Below are 19,095 nucleotides of genomic sequence, written 5' to 3'. Positions count from 1 at the left end.
TTATGCTGAAAACTTTAGGTTTTCAATAGTCACTACAGTTTTCTATTCAGAGTCACCCAACATGCAAGAAACAAATTTTATTACATTTAAAATTGAATAGTGGTGTCTCATAATCCCCCTACTCTGTCCATATGTGTGTGTGTGTGTGTGTGTGTGTGTGAGAGAGAGAGAGAGAGAGAGAGAGAGAGAGAGAGAGAGAGAGAGAGAGAGAAAGAATTCTGTTTTCTTTTGAGGTTGGCCTGGGAGTATAGGTGTGTCACAGTTTCTTAAAGAACAACCTTGCCATTTAAAAAAAATACAGGTTCTACAGTGAGCCCTAGTTTTTGTGGAAAGGTCTTTGCTGTCCAGCACAGCCTATGTGGAAGTGTATACATCTCCCGAGTTACTGTCTGTGCTTCCTGTTGTTCTTTACCATTTACATGGTAAATTCCTAGCACGGGACTCAACTTTACATCACAGCAGCAAATGCCGAACTCTTTAAAGTCATCTGTATGATGTCAGATGCAACGCAGGAGATCCTGCACCCTCACCGCTGTGTGCCTCATCTCTAGAACCTGATAGACATGCTATTGTCTGGAACCTAGGTAGTCTGTAATTGTGCCTCACCACCGGGACCACAACCGAAGAGCCGGCATGGTGGCTGCAGCAGCTGCCTCTGCAGAAGGTAGATGCCGAGTCGATACTGATGAGCTTGCTAATTTGTTTAGTAGACAGAGTTTAGAGCAGGGAACAGGGTTTGTCTGCTAGCTGTCATCAGCCATCAGCCCCAGGCCGCCCCAGGCAGTGCGCTTGCTTTTGCCAGATTCTAATTCTGCTTTAGTTTTTCCTGAGCTCGTGTCTACTTTATTCATTTATTATAATTGGGAGCCCATGGCTGAGATAGAAAGGGGGAATGATAGGACCTGTGTTCCACTCCTGGACTAGAGGGTCTGACACAGTGATGCTCGCTGACAATTAAGGAACCACCCTGGCCTCGCCTGCCACTGACTGCCTGGTGGAGTTAAGAGAAGGAGACCTTCTCTCACAGAAGACCCGAGGACACACCCTGACTATGGTATTTCCCGAAGGTGCCCTCAGCCCTGCCTGCTGCTTCTCATCTCCACCAAGGTCAAAGGTTATAGTGTTAGAGTGTTTCTATAAGGACGCTCATGTGAATCACTTAAAAATTATTTTCTAAGTGTCCCCTGTGTTGAATATTAGTACAAGTGGCAGAAATTACTGTAATAAGTAGTAGATTAAACCCCTGCTGTGTAGGAGTGTGAACTCTAGGAGTAAGTAAGAATCTATAGAAATAAGGACATATGTACACACATGTATGGGTATATGTGCACACACATATGCACACACACACAACACACAAGACAATGGTAAATCAAAGGGACAAAAGCAGGGAAGGGTAATGCTGTTGTTGCGCTAGATAATAAAGCTGGGAGAGTTTTTTGAGCAGGCCTGAGCCTGGATGACGGACAAAGCCTGTGAGCATGAATGAGGAGATGGTGGTAAGGGAAGTGGCAGAGATAAAGACATGGGAGAGACACTGAGATCCCTGTGAAAATAGAGAGATACTCTTTCTAGATTAGGTCATGGTCACAACAGCATTGGGGAGATGACATGGAGGAGAATACATACATACACACACACACACACATACACACACACACACTCATTCATATGCACAGATACACATGTACATAAGCACACAGAGACACACACACAGACATATACACATTCACAAACACGTACACACAGACATACACATAGACACATACAGAGACACACATGCACATAAGCACAGACACACACAGACATTCACACAGACACCAGACATACAAAGACACACACAGACGCACATGCACATAAGCACACACAAGCACATAAGTACACATATGCACATATGTAAGAGTAACAGCACTTACCTTTTCATCTTCTATATGGTAGGAACCCAGGTGTGTGGGGGGGGAGGGGGAGTGAGCTTGCCAGGTACATTCCTGTTAAGATTTATATTATGCATGATGGGTGTATAATAATTGGTCATATTTATGGTTTATAAGATGGTGTTTTGAAATGCAGAGTGTTGGGCATATTTTGAAGAACATAAGTGCAGAGTGAGCTGTAGGGACAGACAAAAGGGTCTGGGATGTGTGTGCAAGGACCACCATAGTTACAGCTAGAACTTGACGGGCCCTAAAAAAGCAGGGAAAATGATCTGGTGGGGTCAAAGGATGCCTACACCTAATGGTGACTTAATGGGGGCAATAAGGGAAGGAGAGCTGCCCAGGGGGACACTTAGATGAGAGTACCCATACCAGGATATATATTGGGAAAGGCAGGGTGGGGTGACGTGACAGCTAGCTAGAATTTGTTTTTGAACATCCATTTTTGGTAAATTAGGAATAACATGCAAAAGAAGTCTTGGAAGACTCAAGACGAGTGCATGCTACTCTGAATTTAAAACAGAGGAAACATGCGGCGTTCCTCTGAAGCTGGTGTCAGGTCTAGAGTGTGGGATGAAGCCTGATCACTCTCTCTAACAGACTTACCCACTGTCAGGTGTCATCCTGAGTTTTGTTTGTTTGTTTGTTTGTTTTTAAAAATAAAACCCAACAGTTTATCCCAAATTCTGATGAAGTTAAAAAGGTGCTACTGATTAACAGTTAAAACCACACTCAGAGGAGAGTCCTTTGGTATGAGTGTGTGACTGTCAGTCCCAGAAACCCATGTGACAGCTGTCAACCTTCCTATCTACTGGATTCTACTATTTACTACTTCAAACAAAGTAACTATGTATGTGTGCGTGCACACATGAGTGCAGGTGTCCATACAGGCCAGAAGAGGGCATCGGTCACCTGGAGCTGGAGTTACAGGCAGTTGTAACTGGCTGATGTGGGTGCTGGGAACTGGACTTGGATCCTTAGCGGTGCACGCTCTTAGGTGCTGAGCCGTCTGTCCAGTGCTGTATCTGTTGTGTTGATACAAAACGTTGGTGAAGGAATGAGAACCCTTTTCAATAAATATCAGATTTAGTTTTTCACTCACTGTGACTCACACGGTGCTAAGGAAGTTATCTACCAATTCATCACTGGCCAAAACTTCACAGGACCAAATGTAATAGGGTTGAAATAATTCCACCTGAGATCCAAGGATCAACTGGCCAATTACAGGTGGGAAGAGTTGGGGTGCTATTCCACCTGCATGATCCACTTTTCTGTGGCCATGATAAAACACCACAGCCAGAAGAAACTTACAGAAAAGTTTATATTTCCAGAACTCCAGGGCAGGAAGTCCATAATGATGGAGGAGGTATGGCGGCAGGAGCAGAGAGCTGGTTGATCATGTTCCAGCAGACAGGAAGTGAGTAAATCTATAAGCTCTGAAAGCCTGGAGACCCTATCAATGTTCTTCTTCCTGCAGTGCTGTACCTTTAAGAGTTTCATAACCTCTCCAGACTTCTCCACCAACTGAGGACCAAACGTTCAAATACATGAGCCTACAGTGGGCATTTCTCAGTCAAACCACCTTTGGAAGGTAAAGAAAGTGAGGGGCTTTTGCTTCCATTTGAGCCCCATGTGAATGTGGAGTGTGCTGGACTCTACAGTAGCCAGAGATAGCCTAGGGCCTGAAACAGCAGGGGGACTTAAGAAGCTTCTCATCAAAGAAGGTGAAGGATCTGGAGAGATAGAATTTGCCCACTTAACAATTGTACTGATTCCGTGTATTAGCTCTGCTTTCCCTCTTAGTTTAAAGTGACCATGTAAAGATGGACTTTAATAGTCCCTCTAAAAAATTATCTTCAGCTTTGGTGAGACAGGAAAGATGTCAAAGAAGTTTGTGCTGTCTTTTTCTTGCTTGTCTACACTAGAACTTTGCTCACTGGGGCTGTGGAAGTGGGAAACAGTGCTTCAACCATAGAACCCACATTTTATCATGCCATACCCACAAGCCATGCTTTCTATGAAGATGAGACACACACACACACACACACACACACACACAGAGAGAGAGAGAGAGAGAGAGAGAGAGAGAGAGAGAGAGAGAGAGAGAGAGAGAGAGCATGGTTTCATTTGGTTGAATTTTCTAACAAGATTTCATATGGCCAGGAGAGCCTCAAACTAGCTATGTAGTCCAGGCTTGCCTTGAACTTCTGATCCTACTGTATGTCCTCTGCAAGTGCTGTTATCACAGATGGATACCCCATGCCTGGCTGCTCACTTCTTCAATGAAGACTAGCTCCCCAAAGATGGCATGGGACCAGCATAAATGAGCAAATAGTCCCTAGAGTGATAGGATCCACAGACGTATTGTGTCTGGTGACACTGTGGAGCGTAGGCTGTTCTGCAATGACTTTGTGGAAGTTACCTGGATGTCCTTTAGTGCTCATTAAAATTGGTATTTTGGTACTTCTGCTTTTTGCCCTATTTTACACAACCATATTAAACATTCTGGTATAATAATTTACATGGTTTGTATAGAATTTAGGATGCTTTCTGACAAGTATGGACACTGTCCCAACAAGCCCCTTGTGCACTCTGTCAGTTACAAAGGGTGTGAGATTTTGGAGAAAGACAAGCCCAAGACTGTGTTGCCTATCAGTTTCCATGAGATTGAAAGATTCCATCCCACAGGGGAAGCACAATAAGCAGAATGGCAAACAACTCAAAAGAACTTCAGGAAGTCCCAGAAACAGACCAGATTTACTAGGCCCCTCCTTTACAGGGTAAGCAATAAAACCTCATAAAAGTTAAGCTACAAAGAGATGGAAAGAAGGTTCAGAGATCAGACTAGCGGCCTGGAAGAAGCAGGAACAAGCCAAATTTCCTAGAAGAGGCTTCTATCAACTGAGGTAGCTGGAAAGGATGCTCTCCAGTCATTTGAGCTGTTTGCAGGCTGTGCAGTGAGCTCCACATTCCTAGTCTGTGAGTTGTCTCCCATGCTGGGTGGGCAGCTGATTTTGAGTCATTTCTGCTTCTGTAAGAGCATACCATAGTCCTGTAAATAACCCCTATAAAACTCACTGTCTCAGCAAATTGGACTTTGGTGGTATTCATACTGTGGTCTGTTGTGGCTTCTGTGTCTGGAGTGTTGAACATGCGCATTGCATCTCCCCGTGAGAAGTTTTGTCACACAACACTGTGCTATATGCTTTTCTGTGTATCCTCATTTCTGGACATTAAGATGTATCTCATGCATACTTAACTAAAGACATGATAGGCTCAGAGAAATCACCAAGGCTGAGGCTTGTGGAAATGGCTCAGTGGGTGAAGGACTTGTGAGAGTTTGGGGAATCAGAGTTGAGTCCCCATGACTCATGGAAAGATTGGTGTGGGAGCAGAGGCTAAGGAGACTCTCCAGAAACTTCCCCACCAGGCTTCCCGATAATAGAGAGTAGTAGCAAGCAGAGATTGCTTCAAACCAAGATGGAGGTGAGACGTGATACCCGAGGCTATCCTTCCACTCCACCCCCGACCCCTGCGACAAAAATGTACGATAAAAGGTCTGAGCCCACTTCTAGTTAAGAAGCCTTACCAAACCCACCAATCCCTGAGCACAAAATTCAACAGTACCTGGGCTTGGCTTCAAATCCCACCAATCCGCTAGTAGTGGAAATCTCTACCCTGGAACTCCCCCACCCCGTCTTGCCCTTCCTGCCCCAGAAGATGCAGTCACCCTCTGTGTCTTTCCCAGTGAATCTCTTCTGTGAGGTTTGTTGTCTCTTGAGACTCTGTGGTATTCCTCGCCTCCCAGCTGCCAGGAAACCTTTCCCCTCAGAGCCGTAACACTTCCTTTGGGGAAGCTTTTTTCCCAGAGCTGCAATACTTACAAAAAAAAACAAAACAAAGCAAGCAAACAATCAAACAAACAAAAAACTCATATAGAAATTTCTCAATTTTTAAAGTATTATTTTTAGAGTAAATTTGACTATTTGCTGAATCTCAATAGTAGTTTATTATTATTATTATTATTATTATTATTATTAATTATTATCTGATTCTTATTCCACATCACTGTTAGAATTTTCATAATTAGCAGCTCAGGTACTTGGCTCATGAACTCACGAAGGGTCACTCCGACAGCAAAGGGGTTAGATAATGTGGTATTGGGTCAGGGGGTCCCAGTGCAGCTTGCTCTTTTGTCTGTAGGTCCAAATCTTTAGTCTGCTGCTTGATTCTTCACTGTTGTTCTTTGGCTTCACAGTGGAGAAAGAAATACACGAAATTGTTAGTTTTCTCCTTTTCACACAGGAATCTGATTTAATCTAGGAAATCCTTACAGTGTTATATAATATGGTCGGATTATTTTATTTACTTATTTAGAGACGCAGTCTCACTATGTAGTCCCAGCTGGCCTGACACTTATGTAGACTACACTGGCCTCAAATTTACAGAGACTTGCCTGGCTTGGCCTCCCAGGTACTGGATTAAAGGCATATGCCACCATGCTTGGCAGGATAGGATTATTAAATGGATTAATCATGCTCCAAGTCCGATGCAGAGAACCCTAAACATAAAATATGAAGTCTGGTATACTCTAAGGCTTAATAAGAGATGGGTGTGAGGGTGATGTCGACTGTGGGGATGATGATGATGATTGTGGAGATGCTGATGTCTTTGGTAACGATGGTGGCTGTGGTGATCATGGTGGATCTTTTCATGTGGAAGACACAGTCTGCGCCACGGATGATCTCTGCTCTCGTTCTGGTAACCCATCACTACGTGACTCTTTGAGATACTTTCTTCTGGTCTTGAGTAAAATGTCACCTTCTCAGAAAGACCCTGTCCTTCCCTGTATTTAATATTTATTTGAGTGTCCTCCCAAATCTCTCCCTTTACCCCCTACAACCTCTCTGTGTATGCAGTGTATGTCTCCAGTCATTACTCCCCCGCCACCACTTTTTTGCCTCTGAGTATGAGTTGTAAGATACCAGGGCCTTGGTCCATTTGTCCCTAGCTCTGTCTCTAGAGTCCAGGGTAGTTTCCGGTACCTGGACGTCCTTAGTTTGTAATCCTGCTAAGTGACAGAACAACCTTGGACTGATTTGGGATGATTCTGTTTGTCATTCCACATAGATTCTTGGAGACACCATAACTAATCACTCACTATTTTCCTTTTGAATTCCACTTGGGGAGCTTTGTAGGGGTTAAAGTAGAATTCTTTATTACATTTTCTTTATTCCTTTTGTGGGTGCATATGTGTGGGGGTATGTAGGTCCTGGAGAGTGCATGAAAGGTCAAAGACAGCTTGCAGGAGTTCTAACCCTGTGGGTCCTGGAGATCAAATTCAGGCCTTCCTTTAGGCTCACTGCAGGTGCCTTTACACAATAAGCCATCTTGCCATCTTGCAGGCCTTACTACTTTTTACTGTTTTATATTTAGCATTCTTTTCCACTCCACATGAAGTGTCTACCTGCTTCAGGACATGGCCCATTAGCTAACCACAAGCCTCCTGAATCTGTCTGTGCCAGTGTTTTGAACAACAAATAATGCACAGGTAACTAACTCAAGCTGTACCTAACACTGCCCATGGCGGTTTATTCAAGCCTGTCATCCTATCATTTGGGAAGCTGAGGCAGGAAGACACTGAATTTGAGGCCAGTCTGGACTGGCCTCCAGTGTTTAAAAAAAACAATTACAAAAATCTTGATACATCTTTTAAAGGACATTTTCAATGTAATTTTAAATACAAGATTATCGAACAATGCACACAAAAGGGGTGCTCAAAGAGGGAGCCATAGGGTACTAATTAAAATTTCGTTTTAATGTTTTTATCTTATTCTCTGGCTAAAAGTAGGGAAGATGTTACTCCAGTGTTTAAGATACTTACCCGTGTAATTTCTTCATTAGTCACCACAAGTACCAATGAAGAATTACTGAGGGAGCTGAGGAATGGATGCACTGAGCTTTCAGACAAACATGGCCATGCCCTACCCACCAAGGCCTGCCAAGTAGAGACCCCATGTAATGGAAAGTCTAGTGCCTACAGGGACACTCCTGAATAGAGACAATCCTGCTGCACCAGCATGAGGACCTGAGTTCAGATCCCAGCTTTCATGCACAATGCTGGACTAAGTATGAGCCTCTGGAAGAATCCCAGTGCCCTGTGGTAAGGTGAGAGGCAGAGACAGGGAAATCTGGGAAGCCTACCAGCCAGTGAGCCTGACACAAAAAGCTGTCAACAAAAGACCCCGTCTCAAGCAAGTGGAAGGCAAGGATTGACAGGTGAAGTTGTCTTGTAACCTGTACATGCACAGGTACATGCATATATGTACACACACCACACATATATTCATACACGAACACATTCACATGTGCACACACACACACACCACACACATACTCAGGCATGCACACATTTACATACATGCACACACATTCACATATGCAGATACACACACCACACACTCATACACACATTCCTACTTTCATACACACAACATACATGCTCACACATAGTCTGACACATTCACAAATGCACACATTCACACTGCACCCCCCCCAACACAGACAGACAGACAGACAGACAGACACACACACAGACACACACACAATTTTCTAACAAGATCCCTCTAGTGAAAGCACATATGCTAATGTTTAATCTGTGGCTAGCTGCTCTGTAGGTGTTTTTCTTGGAAGTTTTATGTGTTCCACATTTCCTGGAGATTGCAGGGCTTCGCTCTCTGGTTAGTCACCGCCCATCACTGAACAAACTTACCACATATGAAACGCTAAAGCAAGCTCCATGTCAGTCAGGCTGCAATCAGTTTGCTAACCTTTCTGTCTTGAGTATAGCTGTCCAACACCGTCCTCAGTTCATGACTCCTGTCTTCCTTTAAAAACTGTGTCAGGAGAACTGGGTCAATTAAAAATACTTGCCCCTGAAAAAGAAAGCGACCTGAATCTTGATCTGGGGTGGCATTTGTCTTGGGGTTCTGTGCACCCTGGTTTCTAGATGTACTCTGATTTACAAGGACTGGGACCAACTGGGGCTGATGATCCTTGTTTCCTACCAGATGGGTTATTGTAAAATATCACACAACTTCTGAGGTTATTTACATTACAAATGTGCTTTTTCACACACATCGAGAACAGAGTACCGTGTTTTGACAGTAACCCTTTTATGGAATTATATGTCGTTCAAGTACAGTAAAATTCCACTCATTCTCCAGGGGGAGCAGGCCAGATGAGGCCATACCTCTTCAAAGATGCAGTTGGATAATCCACCATCAAAACAAAAGAATTCTGCTAATCCCCTCACAGAAGAGATGGTTGCTGATTAAGTGAAGGTTGCTGGGCTAGGCTGGCAGTTTGGGAACACTGCAGACTAGCAACCTTGAGAGGGCAGGGCGGTGGCTGAGAAATGTGGGGGTGCCAGCAAAGGGTACCAGCAAAGAGTACCAGCAAAGGGTACCAGCAAGCGGTGCCAGCAAAGGGTACCAGCAAACGGTACCACCCTTAGCCCAGCAAAGCTTGTTTGGAAACAAGCTAGTCAGTGGTGGTGGTTCTAGCATCATGTTCTGCTGCTTTGCACTTCGCATGCCAATGATGGCACAGTCTCCCTCCCGCTTCCAAAGTGCACAGGGTACCACACTCCGCATGCCCTCTCACTTGGATGCACCTGTCCTTTGGATTTTCATCACTTCTCTACAAACCCAGAGGGCTTTCCTTCCTTCCTCCCCTTAGATAGTGTGCTGGCACTTTGCTGAAGGAAGAATAAATGCCAACTGAATGGAGAAGCAGAGTCCTCTGGAAAATGTAATACGAAAGACTCTGAAAATACATCAGGGCTGAGGTGATGGTTTAGCCAGTAAAGCACTTGCTGCACCTGAGTTCAGATCCCAGCAGCAGGTAAAAAACTGGGCATGGTGGCATGCATGTACCCATAACCAAAGCATGGAGGGGCTGAGACGGACAGGTTCCCAGAGCTTGCTAGCCAGGTAGTCCAGGTTCAGTAAGTAGGGATCCTGTCTCAAAAGTAAGCAAGTAAATAAACAGGTAAATATTAATTAATTAATTTTAATAAGGTAGAGAAAACATGGAAGACCCCCAGCTGTGGCCTCTGGCTTCCACACATGCCCACTCTGGCTTGCTTATCTGCACACACAAGTACACACAACACATCCATGCACACGTGGTATCTGCACACACACAGACAAATCCTAGCAGAGAAAATGAAGGAGGGTTGAGGGGGGACACGAGTGTTGATGGGCCTCAGGAAGGAGCAGCTGGAACTAGGAGTCAGGCTTCATAGGGTCAACCCCTCTTCTCTCATCTTTAGCACACTTGGGTTATTGGCTTTATTCTCTGTCGCCATCATCGTGATCTCCAGGTGGGAGGACCTGATCCATGGTTGACAGCGCTAGGTACTGGGATCCCATCCACACCGCTCTCTCTATTTGTCCGAAATGAAATATCTCAGAGAAGGTCCCAGAAAGGTTCAGCTTAGATCAGGTGACAGCCTGGACTCATTAACCATGTGACCTCAGCCCATTTCTCTCAGAGAAATGGGGCTTGCTTTTGTTGCTCAATGGAGTATCCACACTCAACGAACAGTTCTAAAGCCAGCCATGGTGTACGTAGGCAGAACTGTCCTACGTAACTCAGCGTGGTGCTCTCCTGGCATGTCCAACTTTCACCAGAGAGTTCATTTGAGAGCACAGCATCTGTCATTTTGACAGGGTTCCTCCTTGAGAGAGTGCACCATAGTGAAGATTCCCAGGTTAATTTCCTGTCTTCTTGTTTCCCCGAGGAGCACTTGTGGAGTCTGGGGGTATATGTGTGTTCAAGTTGGTTTGGATGGTGGAGTCATCCTGCAGCAGGTGACAGCAAGGGGCTTTGGCTTGCGTGCAGCCTGGGCTACAGCAGACTTGCTTGATCTTCAGTCAGATGAGGATGTGACAGGAGAGATGAGTCAGTAGGAAAGCTTTGAGGGGAAGGGTGGCCTGACAGGAATACTCCTCAGAGTGGTGTGAATAAGAGCGCTGTCTTTTTAAAACCAGTAGGGGGTGAGGGTGAGGGAGGCTCTCGCAGCAGTAAGTATAACACAGCTGTGCTCTGTTTATGCTTCAGCTACAATAAAAAAGCTATAAAATGTGGGATGTCATAGCTCCACTTCGCTTTATTTATACGATTTCCTCCGAGCTCTGTCACAGTGCACATTCATCTGGGAAGTTGCAACAAGAATGGAGATTAAAATATCACAGCTCAAAATAGGAGTCAAGCGGAAGGAGATTCATCATAGTCCTATTAAAAATATGTAAATATGCGAGTGAAGTCATTTTAAAGCTGTACGAGGCTGGCTCCTCCCTGCTGAGTTTAGATCTCTTGGGTGAGTGGTGGGCTGTGCCAAGGACGGGGGTGAGAGACGTGTTCTCAGTGTCTCCCACCCGTGGACACTCTTTTAAGATTAAATACTGATTGAGTCACAAAGTGCCTATGTTTTACTCTCATTCTACCCAAATTAGTGATGGCAGGGACTCGGAAGCAAACCAGAAAAGGGGAAGGGTTTGGGGATTAATTTACTTGGTAAGTGTTTTGAGAATTAATATATAAAATCTGCATGCTAAAGAAACTTAAAAAAAAAAAAAAACCTCCAGAGGGATGGCTTGATGGTAAAGTTTGAAAAGGGAAACTGAGTCTCGGGGTATGATCTGGTTTGCAGGGTCTAAGCATCATGATAAAGCTAGAGGTGGAAGCCATGACCTCTCCTTCCAACTTTTCTAGTGAAATGACTGAACACTTCCTGTACTCCTCTGCTGATGAAGACTAGTTCTGTGTGTAGAGGGTGTGTCAGACCATGAGGTTGGCATATTGCAGATGCTGTACACTGGCCACAGGAGTTCCTCTTTGCAGCAGAGTGGCTGTCCATCTTCTGAACATCTCATTTCCAAACGTGAAGTCGCTATTGTCTTAATAGCAAGTGTCCAGCGGGCACAGGAGGGTCTGTGTGTCGGTGTCCAGCGGGCACAGGAGGGGTCTGTGTGTCGGTGTGTGGCAACCACTCTTCTCCCAGGCAGCTGGATGGAGTAGGTGTAATTAAGTCTCACATTTCACAGATGAGGACTCCGAATGAGGCAGAGGCTCACACTTCAGTAAGAATAGAATCCAATGGCCACTTCTTTCTGAGAGTATTCCAGAAAGAGTAGAAGGATGGGCAACTCAAAGACAGGGACATTGGACTGCAGCCCAGGCCCATTGCTGCCTCATTGGACTTGTCTGAAATAAAATGGGCCTGGGAGATGGCTCAGCTAGCTAAGTGCTCGTTGTATGAGGGGGCCTAGATTATATCCTCATTTAAAAAAAAATGTTGTATTTAAACAAATCTGCATTTGTCAAGGGCTGTCCACAGAAACAGGAGGATCCCTGGAGTTTGCTGGGCAGTTGGACATATCCAGGTTCAGAGAAGAGACCATCAGGTCTCAAACATAAGGTTGAGAATGATTAGAGACAGTGCTGGAAGTCGATCTCCAGTGGCTACGCATGCACACCCTCACATGCACACAGGCTCACACACAGAGAAAAAGAACTATTCCCTTCATGGTGTCCTTGGCCGGCATCCAAGTCCCGTGACCTCACGCATATACGGCTTTTAAGTCAGTGTGTATCTGCTGTATTTTAATTGAGTTTGCTTCAGAAATGACCTTGTAAACCTCAAATATACTGTAGTTCTGCATGTTCTTGTGCTACAAGTTCTTTCACATGGTGCTTTATTTGAACTGTGGGTGTGGTTGACGGGGGTGCAGAGGAGGTGTGGGGCTTGAGCTGGGTGACCTTGCACGTTTTTCTTAATCCCATGTACCCCATCTCTCATCTATTTAAGATGGGTCAAATAAACGGGCTCCTGTCATAAGGTGGTTTCGAGGACAAAATCAGATACTGTGTGTTGAGCTCATAGCTTAGCATCTAACTGGGTAACTATGATGAAACATGGGAGCCTTTTGTTGTGAGAATTTCTACTCATCTCTGTCTCATGCAGAGCATCTGTCCCTTGCCACCACCGCTCCTGATTCTCCTTTCTATAACTGGAAACTGTTGAAGTCTTTGTCTGTGACTTCAAGAAAGGTCAGCGACTTCTCCTTGTCAGCTGGTAGAGGAGACACACAAATTCCATACATGCCAGCCACTTTCCAAGATAGCGTGGGTAACACAGCTCCCTCCCAGTGTGCCTGCGTCCCTCCCTGTGTGCGTGTGCGTGTGCGTGTGTGTGTGTGTGTGTGTGTAACCCTTCATATAAGACAGAAAAGAGGAAAATTCTTAGACTTCACTAAAGGAAGCAGAGTCCATGACTTAAGGACTTAATTTAGACACATTACCAGAGTGCCTGAGATTTTTGCCCTTTAAGATTTTAGGTCATATATCATTTTAGAAGAGTTCACAGGAAGATGCTAGGAAATGTGCTTTAGGCTGGTGGGAACTGTAAGGGGCCACCGTTCTTATTGATTCTAAGAGGACTGATGTTCTTGGCTCATCTTGAGTGATGAGTGGGATCATGTATCAATTTCCACAGCACAAGAGTCACAGGAACCCAGTATGTATAAAGAATGTAGGGAGAGAAATATTTAACATCAAGTTGAATTATTTAAACAGAAATATTTTTAGTAAAATATTATAACTTTGAGGCATATTTAAGAGATTAAATCTCACTTATTACTACTCTAAAACCCAAAGAAGGATGGACCTGTGCTTATGGTCTTTTATCATCCTTAGGGTCAGGTTGAAGAGGTGTGTGAATACAGGAACACTCAGTGCTGGGATGGGTATGTCTCAGCTGGTAGATTGCTTGTCTGGCTTATGCGATACCCTGGGTTCTATCCCCAGCACCACATAAAACTGATGCACACCAATAGTACTATTACTCTGGAGATAGAAGGATGATCAGGAGCTCAAGGTCATCCTTGGCTACATAATGAGTTCAGGGCTATCCTGTGCCATGAGACCCCATCTCAAAAATCATAATAGTAATAAAAAACCAAACCCACTCAATGCCAAATGCTCCATCTCTGTTAGTTTCTCTGTTTCCCTGTCTGCCCTGGGCTCAGATGGAAAAGGTAAAGTATTTGGATTTAGCTTTAAGGAGATGCCAGCCTTACCCACCAGTCTTGTGCCTGTTAGACTTGTAGTTAAATCGCACCCTGCATCTACCACTGCTGGAAATGCCCCCATTCAATTTTAGCGCCTCTCTACCTCTCAGTTATTAAATATAGTTAATATTATACAAAGCTGCATGTGAAAATTTGTACAAAACATCAAGAGGAAAGCTGTCTAGAAAATCCATGTCTTTAGAAAACTTCTCAGAATCCCCTCATCAAGATGTGTTCAGGGAGAACAGTTATCCTTATAGTGGAGCTAAAATGTATCCGGCACTGCAAGTTGCTCTGTAGACTCTTAATCCTGACTTCCAGCTCAGTTGCTGCTCTCCCCTTCAGGATATATATGTTGTGAAGAGATGCTTCGTAACCTCTAAGGTTCTTAATCCAGAAACACTCCCCAAGAGTTGATGGTATCTGATATAAGTGGTGGCCTTTACTAACCCAATATTAGAACACCAGCCCAATCCTGCTTAATCAGAAACTTATGTTAAGACTGAGGTTGGGCAAACATCTAACGCAAAGCCTAATTTATATGAGTGTGGAACATTCTGTGTGATTTATTGAATGCCGCAATCAAAGTCAGAAGCAGAACAGTTGTAAGAGTAAAATTCCGCGTCACCATGAAGTCAAAACATTGTAAGTCACATGCTGTTGGGCTAGGGACAGTCTGTGTACTTTAACTTTCGGGAGGAATCCCGTGTAGCCCTGCTTGTCACTGGGAGATGTGGTTAGCCCAAGCCTCCCCACATAACCTGTATGAGAATCAAGTCTTCTAATAAATAAACCACTCATGAGCGCAAACCCTGGACTGCCTTGAACTCATTAAATAGTCAAGGATGACTGAGAACTCTGATCTTGCTGCCACCATGTCCAGAGTACTGGAATAATATGTCTGCACTGGAGTTTGGAATCTGGGGCTGCGCTATTTTCCTGTATTTTGTTTAGGGAAAGTGGAGGCACAAATCAGTGCAGTTTAGATGAAACTTGATAAATTCTATATCTTTAAGGTACAGTATTTAATGGGAGTCCAGGAAGAGGGCATCTGTCTATGCCCAAGGTTTTCCAAGCAAGAATTTGATTGTGATATTCCAGTTGAATATATATTGTATGTGTAATATATTCACTATATACATTCTTATTTGTTTGTTTGTTTATGGTTTTTGAGATGGGGTTTCTCTGTCTAGCCTTGGGTGCTCTGGAACTCACTTTGTAGACCAGGCTGGCCTCAAACTCAGAGATCTGCCTGCCTCTCCTTTTCCCAGGGTGCAGGGCGTAAAGGTGTACACCACCGCACCCACTTGGTATAATTTTTCATTTTCTAGTTGTTGAGAAGAGAATTTTTAAAAAGTACTACCCAGCAACAAAGTAGAACCTTCTGTACATTACCGTCTCCATGCCACTTGGAATAGATAGAACGCGGCATACTGTCTACACATCAATAGTTAGTGACTCAGTGAGCAAATGGCTCTGAGTTGAAACCAGGGTGATCCTGCTTGATTAGGAGCACTCTGTGCTTTATGAAGAGAATGCGGTAGTGAGGCTGGGTACTAGGCGAGCCGCTGCAGTACGCCTCCTGCTGAAATCACGGAGCCCTCCAGAGGGCTCCCAACCTCACTCCGAATACTTTAGGAACTCTGCGTTTTGTGTGAAATGTGCCATGGACCTCAAAAGAGATAACTGCTACCTAATTACACCCCTTTAAAAAGGCATAAGAACGGACTGAAGTAACTGACTATGCATAGATTTGGTGTTTTAATACAACCCAGGAGAAGAATTGGACTTGGCAATTCTTTGATTGTACAAGGAATAAGTATGGACTGGTATTTGGTTATGTTTTTCATTCAAAGGGTCCATGAGTCTCCAGTACCGTGAGGAGTCTGCATGACTAGTTCAATATGGCCCCCAGGAGCTTCTTGGTGTTGACTTCAAAAATTGAACAAAGTCTGTTAAGATTTGCATTTTCCTATGGCTTTTTTTTTTTTTTTCAATAAAAAATGGTCACAAACTCAGTGGCTAAAATGACACCCAGACACTAGGTCACTGTTGTGCATCCCAGGACCCAGGCGGCTCTAGTCCTTGCTATTCAGAATATCACAAGGCTTGTAGTTCAGGATGGCTAGACTGTGTTTTTATTTGTAGATGCTCTAAATATTACATTTTCAACTCTTCCTGCAGCAAAATTTAGTTCTTTCTGGATGTAGGCCTGAGGCCCCTATTTATTGCTAGCTAGATCATGTGTTACCTCTAGAATCCACCTTCTATTCCCAGCATTCCTCCCCTTCCATCCTGAACACAGCAGTGTTGGATCCAATCCTTCTCATGTTCTAGCTCTCAACTTTTGATTTCTAGGCTAAGATTTAAGACATTTACAAGACTAGCCTAAGATTCACCATGCAATCTGCATGAGAGGCGACTGTCACCCAACAAACCACCCACACAAACAAATCCTGCTGACTTTCTCATCTAAAACATGCAGTGTATACTTATGAGGTGGGGAGGTCTTGAGGGCCAACTTGTAAGTCTATCTACTAAAATATTATTAGTAATTAGTAATTAATAAGAAAAAAATCTCAAATATATAAGCATCAAGTTACATAAAATAACCCAAGTAATTAGGAAAAGCAAACAATTTAATATTTTATTATAAAACCATTTGCTTTTTTTAATGGAGTGACTTTTTAATATCTAGTCTTGGTAAGACTAACTTATCTTCTGAAATATCACTAACCATTCTTATTACCAAACAGCAACAAATGCAAACATATTTTTTGTTCTGAATTTATTACTGGAGAATTGGGGATGGTTGCTGTTTGCATAGGGCAAGATAAACAATAGCTTGTGGTCTCTACGCAAACGTTATCCAGTCCAAGGATTTAAACCATGAAATCTTTAAGCTCACTTGAGTAGTAAAAGAAGTTACCTTTCAAAGCTGTTTTAGACTCTGTGGGTCTACAGCAGGAGCATGGCCTACTGTGACCAGCCTCCCAGGTAGTCACTGTTAAAGCGAAGTTAGAGAGAGGGGCCAGGTGCATCTTCCTCCTGGCACTAATTGTGAGTGTGGGGTTTGTACAACCATCCTCGGATTTAACCAATTTCTCAGAGTTGCAGGCAAACATTTTAGACTCACAGCTGACTACAGAGGAAGGATTCAAAATAGAAACAACCAAGAGAAGATAGAGGCGGAGTCTGGGGAAGCAGTAAGCACACGGCTTCCTTTCCAGGAGATGTGCTATTGACAGCAACATGTGATAATCTGCACAGAGCATTATCAACAAAGAGAAGTCTTTGGTGCCCAGAGTTTGAACCAAGACTTGATCACATACTGTCCACAGAGTTAACCTTTACTCTCCAGTTCTTCCTGGATGGTGGTGTTGAGCCAATCGCTTTAGTTTTTAGCTTTTAATGGTTGCATTACATGGACCAAAGTCCTCATCACAAATCACGTTGGTAGATTGTAGGTAGGACAAAGCCTGTAACCAAAATAAACCTATAATGTTCAGGGTTGCAGGACACCACCTCTAATAATGAAGCAGAAAGCCATTTGTTTGAGGGAGATTCCTCAAATAACAAAAACCCTGCCTTAGACGTTGCTGTGCAGGCTAAGATCACCCCGTCTTCCTTTGACAAGAGTGTTTAGAAAGACCTCATATTTTGAAGATAGTTGTATTTGTCAATACAAAATAATTTACCTAAAATGAGCCCAAATCTAAAGGGTATAATTCCAAATGGTTGCCTGCACTGTGTCCTCAGAAACTAAAAATTGATGGCCCATTTGGGCCATGGGTCAGATTAGAGCAGCTCACAGAGCGCGTTGAGACCGTTCTTGTGCAATGGTTTACAGTTAGAAGAGAGATCTACAACTTGCCCAAGTGCAGAGAGAAAACGTCCGTGGAGATGCTCTGATGCAGGTGCTACACTCAATGCTCAGAAAATGCCTTTAAGGAAGTTAATGTGATACGATTTTGGGAGCCAGTGGTCAAGAGAGACTGCCGTGAAGCTGTGTCATACAGACACAGCAGGGTTGCCGCATCCATGAACTCACAGCAGCTCTAGTTGCCTCTATAAGAGCTGCAAAAGATCTGGCCAATCTAGCTAGTCAGCGTTCTTCCTGGTTAAAGGAGGGGTTCACAAGGCCTCACCTCTAACTTAGGAGTGATTGACAGCTGATGAGCACTGAGGAAGAGAGTCAGGTTTCTTCAGGAGTGTGTCTCCTGGTATGTCAACCATTGCATTGGTCAGGATTCTCTTGATTACAGGCTGTGATCTAATGATTCCAATGATGGTTTTCTTCTTATGGAAAGCCAAACATCCCAATAGTTGTTCAGTTCATGAGGCTGGCTATCTTATCAGTATATGCCAGAATCTAGAAGCAGTAGGTTCTAATGCCAGTGAGAGAGTGAACTTGCCACCAAGAGTGAGGGCAAGCAGGCAAAGAGCAAGAGCTTCCTTCTTCATGTTCTTCATATAGGCTGTGCCCAGAAGGTGTGGCCCAGGTTATAGGTGGGTCTTCCTACCTCAAATGATCTAGCTGTAGCATGAGTTTCCTTAGCTAAAATGATCCAACCAAGAAATTCTCTCAGAGTTGTTCTCAGCAGTTGGTTTTCTTAGTTAATTAGTTTCAGGTGTGATCTAGTTGACAACCAAGAAGAGCCATCAACACTATGGTCTAGTGGATGGCTTCACATCCATGCATATTTAGGGAGCACTAATTTTAGACTCAATAGATAATAAAATAGGAGTTGAAGTTTGGTGTGGAACACTGGGGAGATTGTGGCAGGAGTGAATGTGTATATGTTGGGGGCAATAGGATCCAAATGCTATGTGTACTTGCTTGTAATTCTTAAAGAATAAAAGGTATTAAATACAAAAGGCTATCATAAAAGTAGAATGGAGATTTGAAAGCCATTATAGTTGGGAATTAGATGTTCACGGTAAAGTTGTCATCCAATTGTGAGGAGGTGGGCTGTTTTAATAAGGCACTTTAAGGGAAGAATGCTTATGTCATAGGTCAGTAC

The 19,095-nt window shown here is 43.8% G+C and overlaps 1 protein-coding gene across 5 annotated transcripts in view; it reads left to right on the top strand.

Moving 5' to 3' along the window:
* Sox5 (SRY-box transcription factor 5) overlaps nt 1-19,095 on the top strand; it is a 943,910-nt gene that overhangs the window by 172,983 nt on the left and 751,832 nt on the right. The gene's annotated exons all lie outside the window — the stretch shown is intronic.

This window comes from Arvicanthis niloticus, chromosome 9, assembly GCF_011762505.2.
Source record: "Arvicanthis niloticus isolate mArvNil1 chromosome 9, mArvNil1.pat.X, whole genome shotgun sequence".
Taxonomy (NCBI): domain Eukaryota; kingdom Metazoa; phylum Chordata; class Mammalia; order Rodentia; family Muridae; genus Arvicanthis; species Arvicanthis niloticus.
The sequence above is the reverse complement of the archived record's forward strand: the minus strand, read 5'-3'. Positions and strand labels throughout refer to the sequence as shown.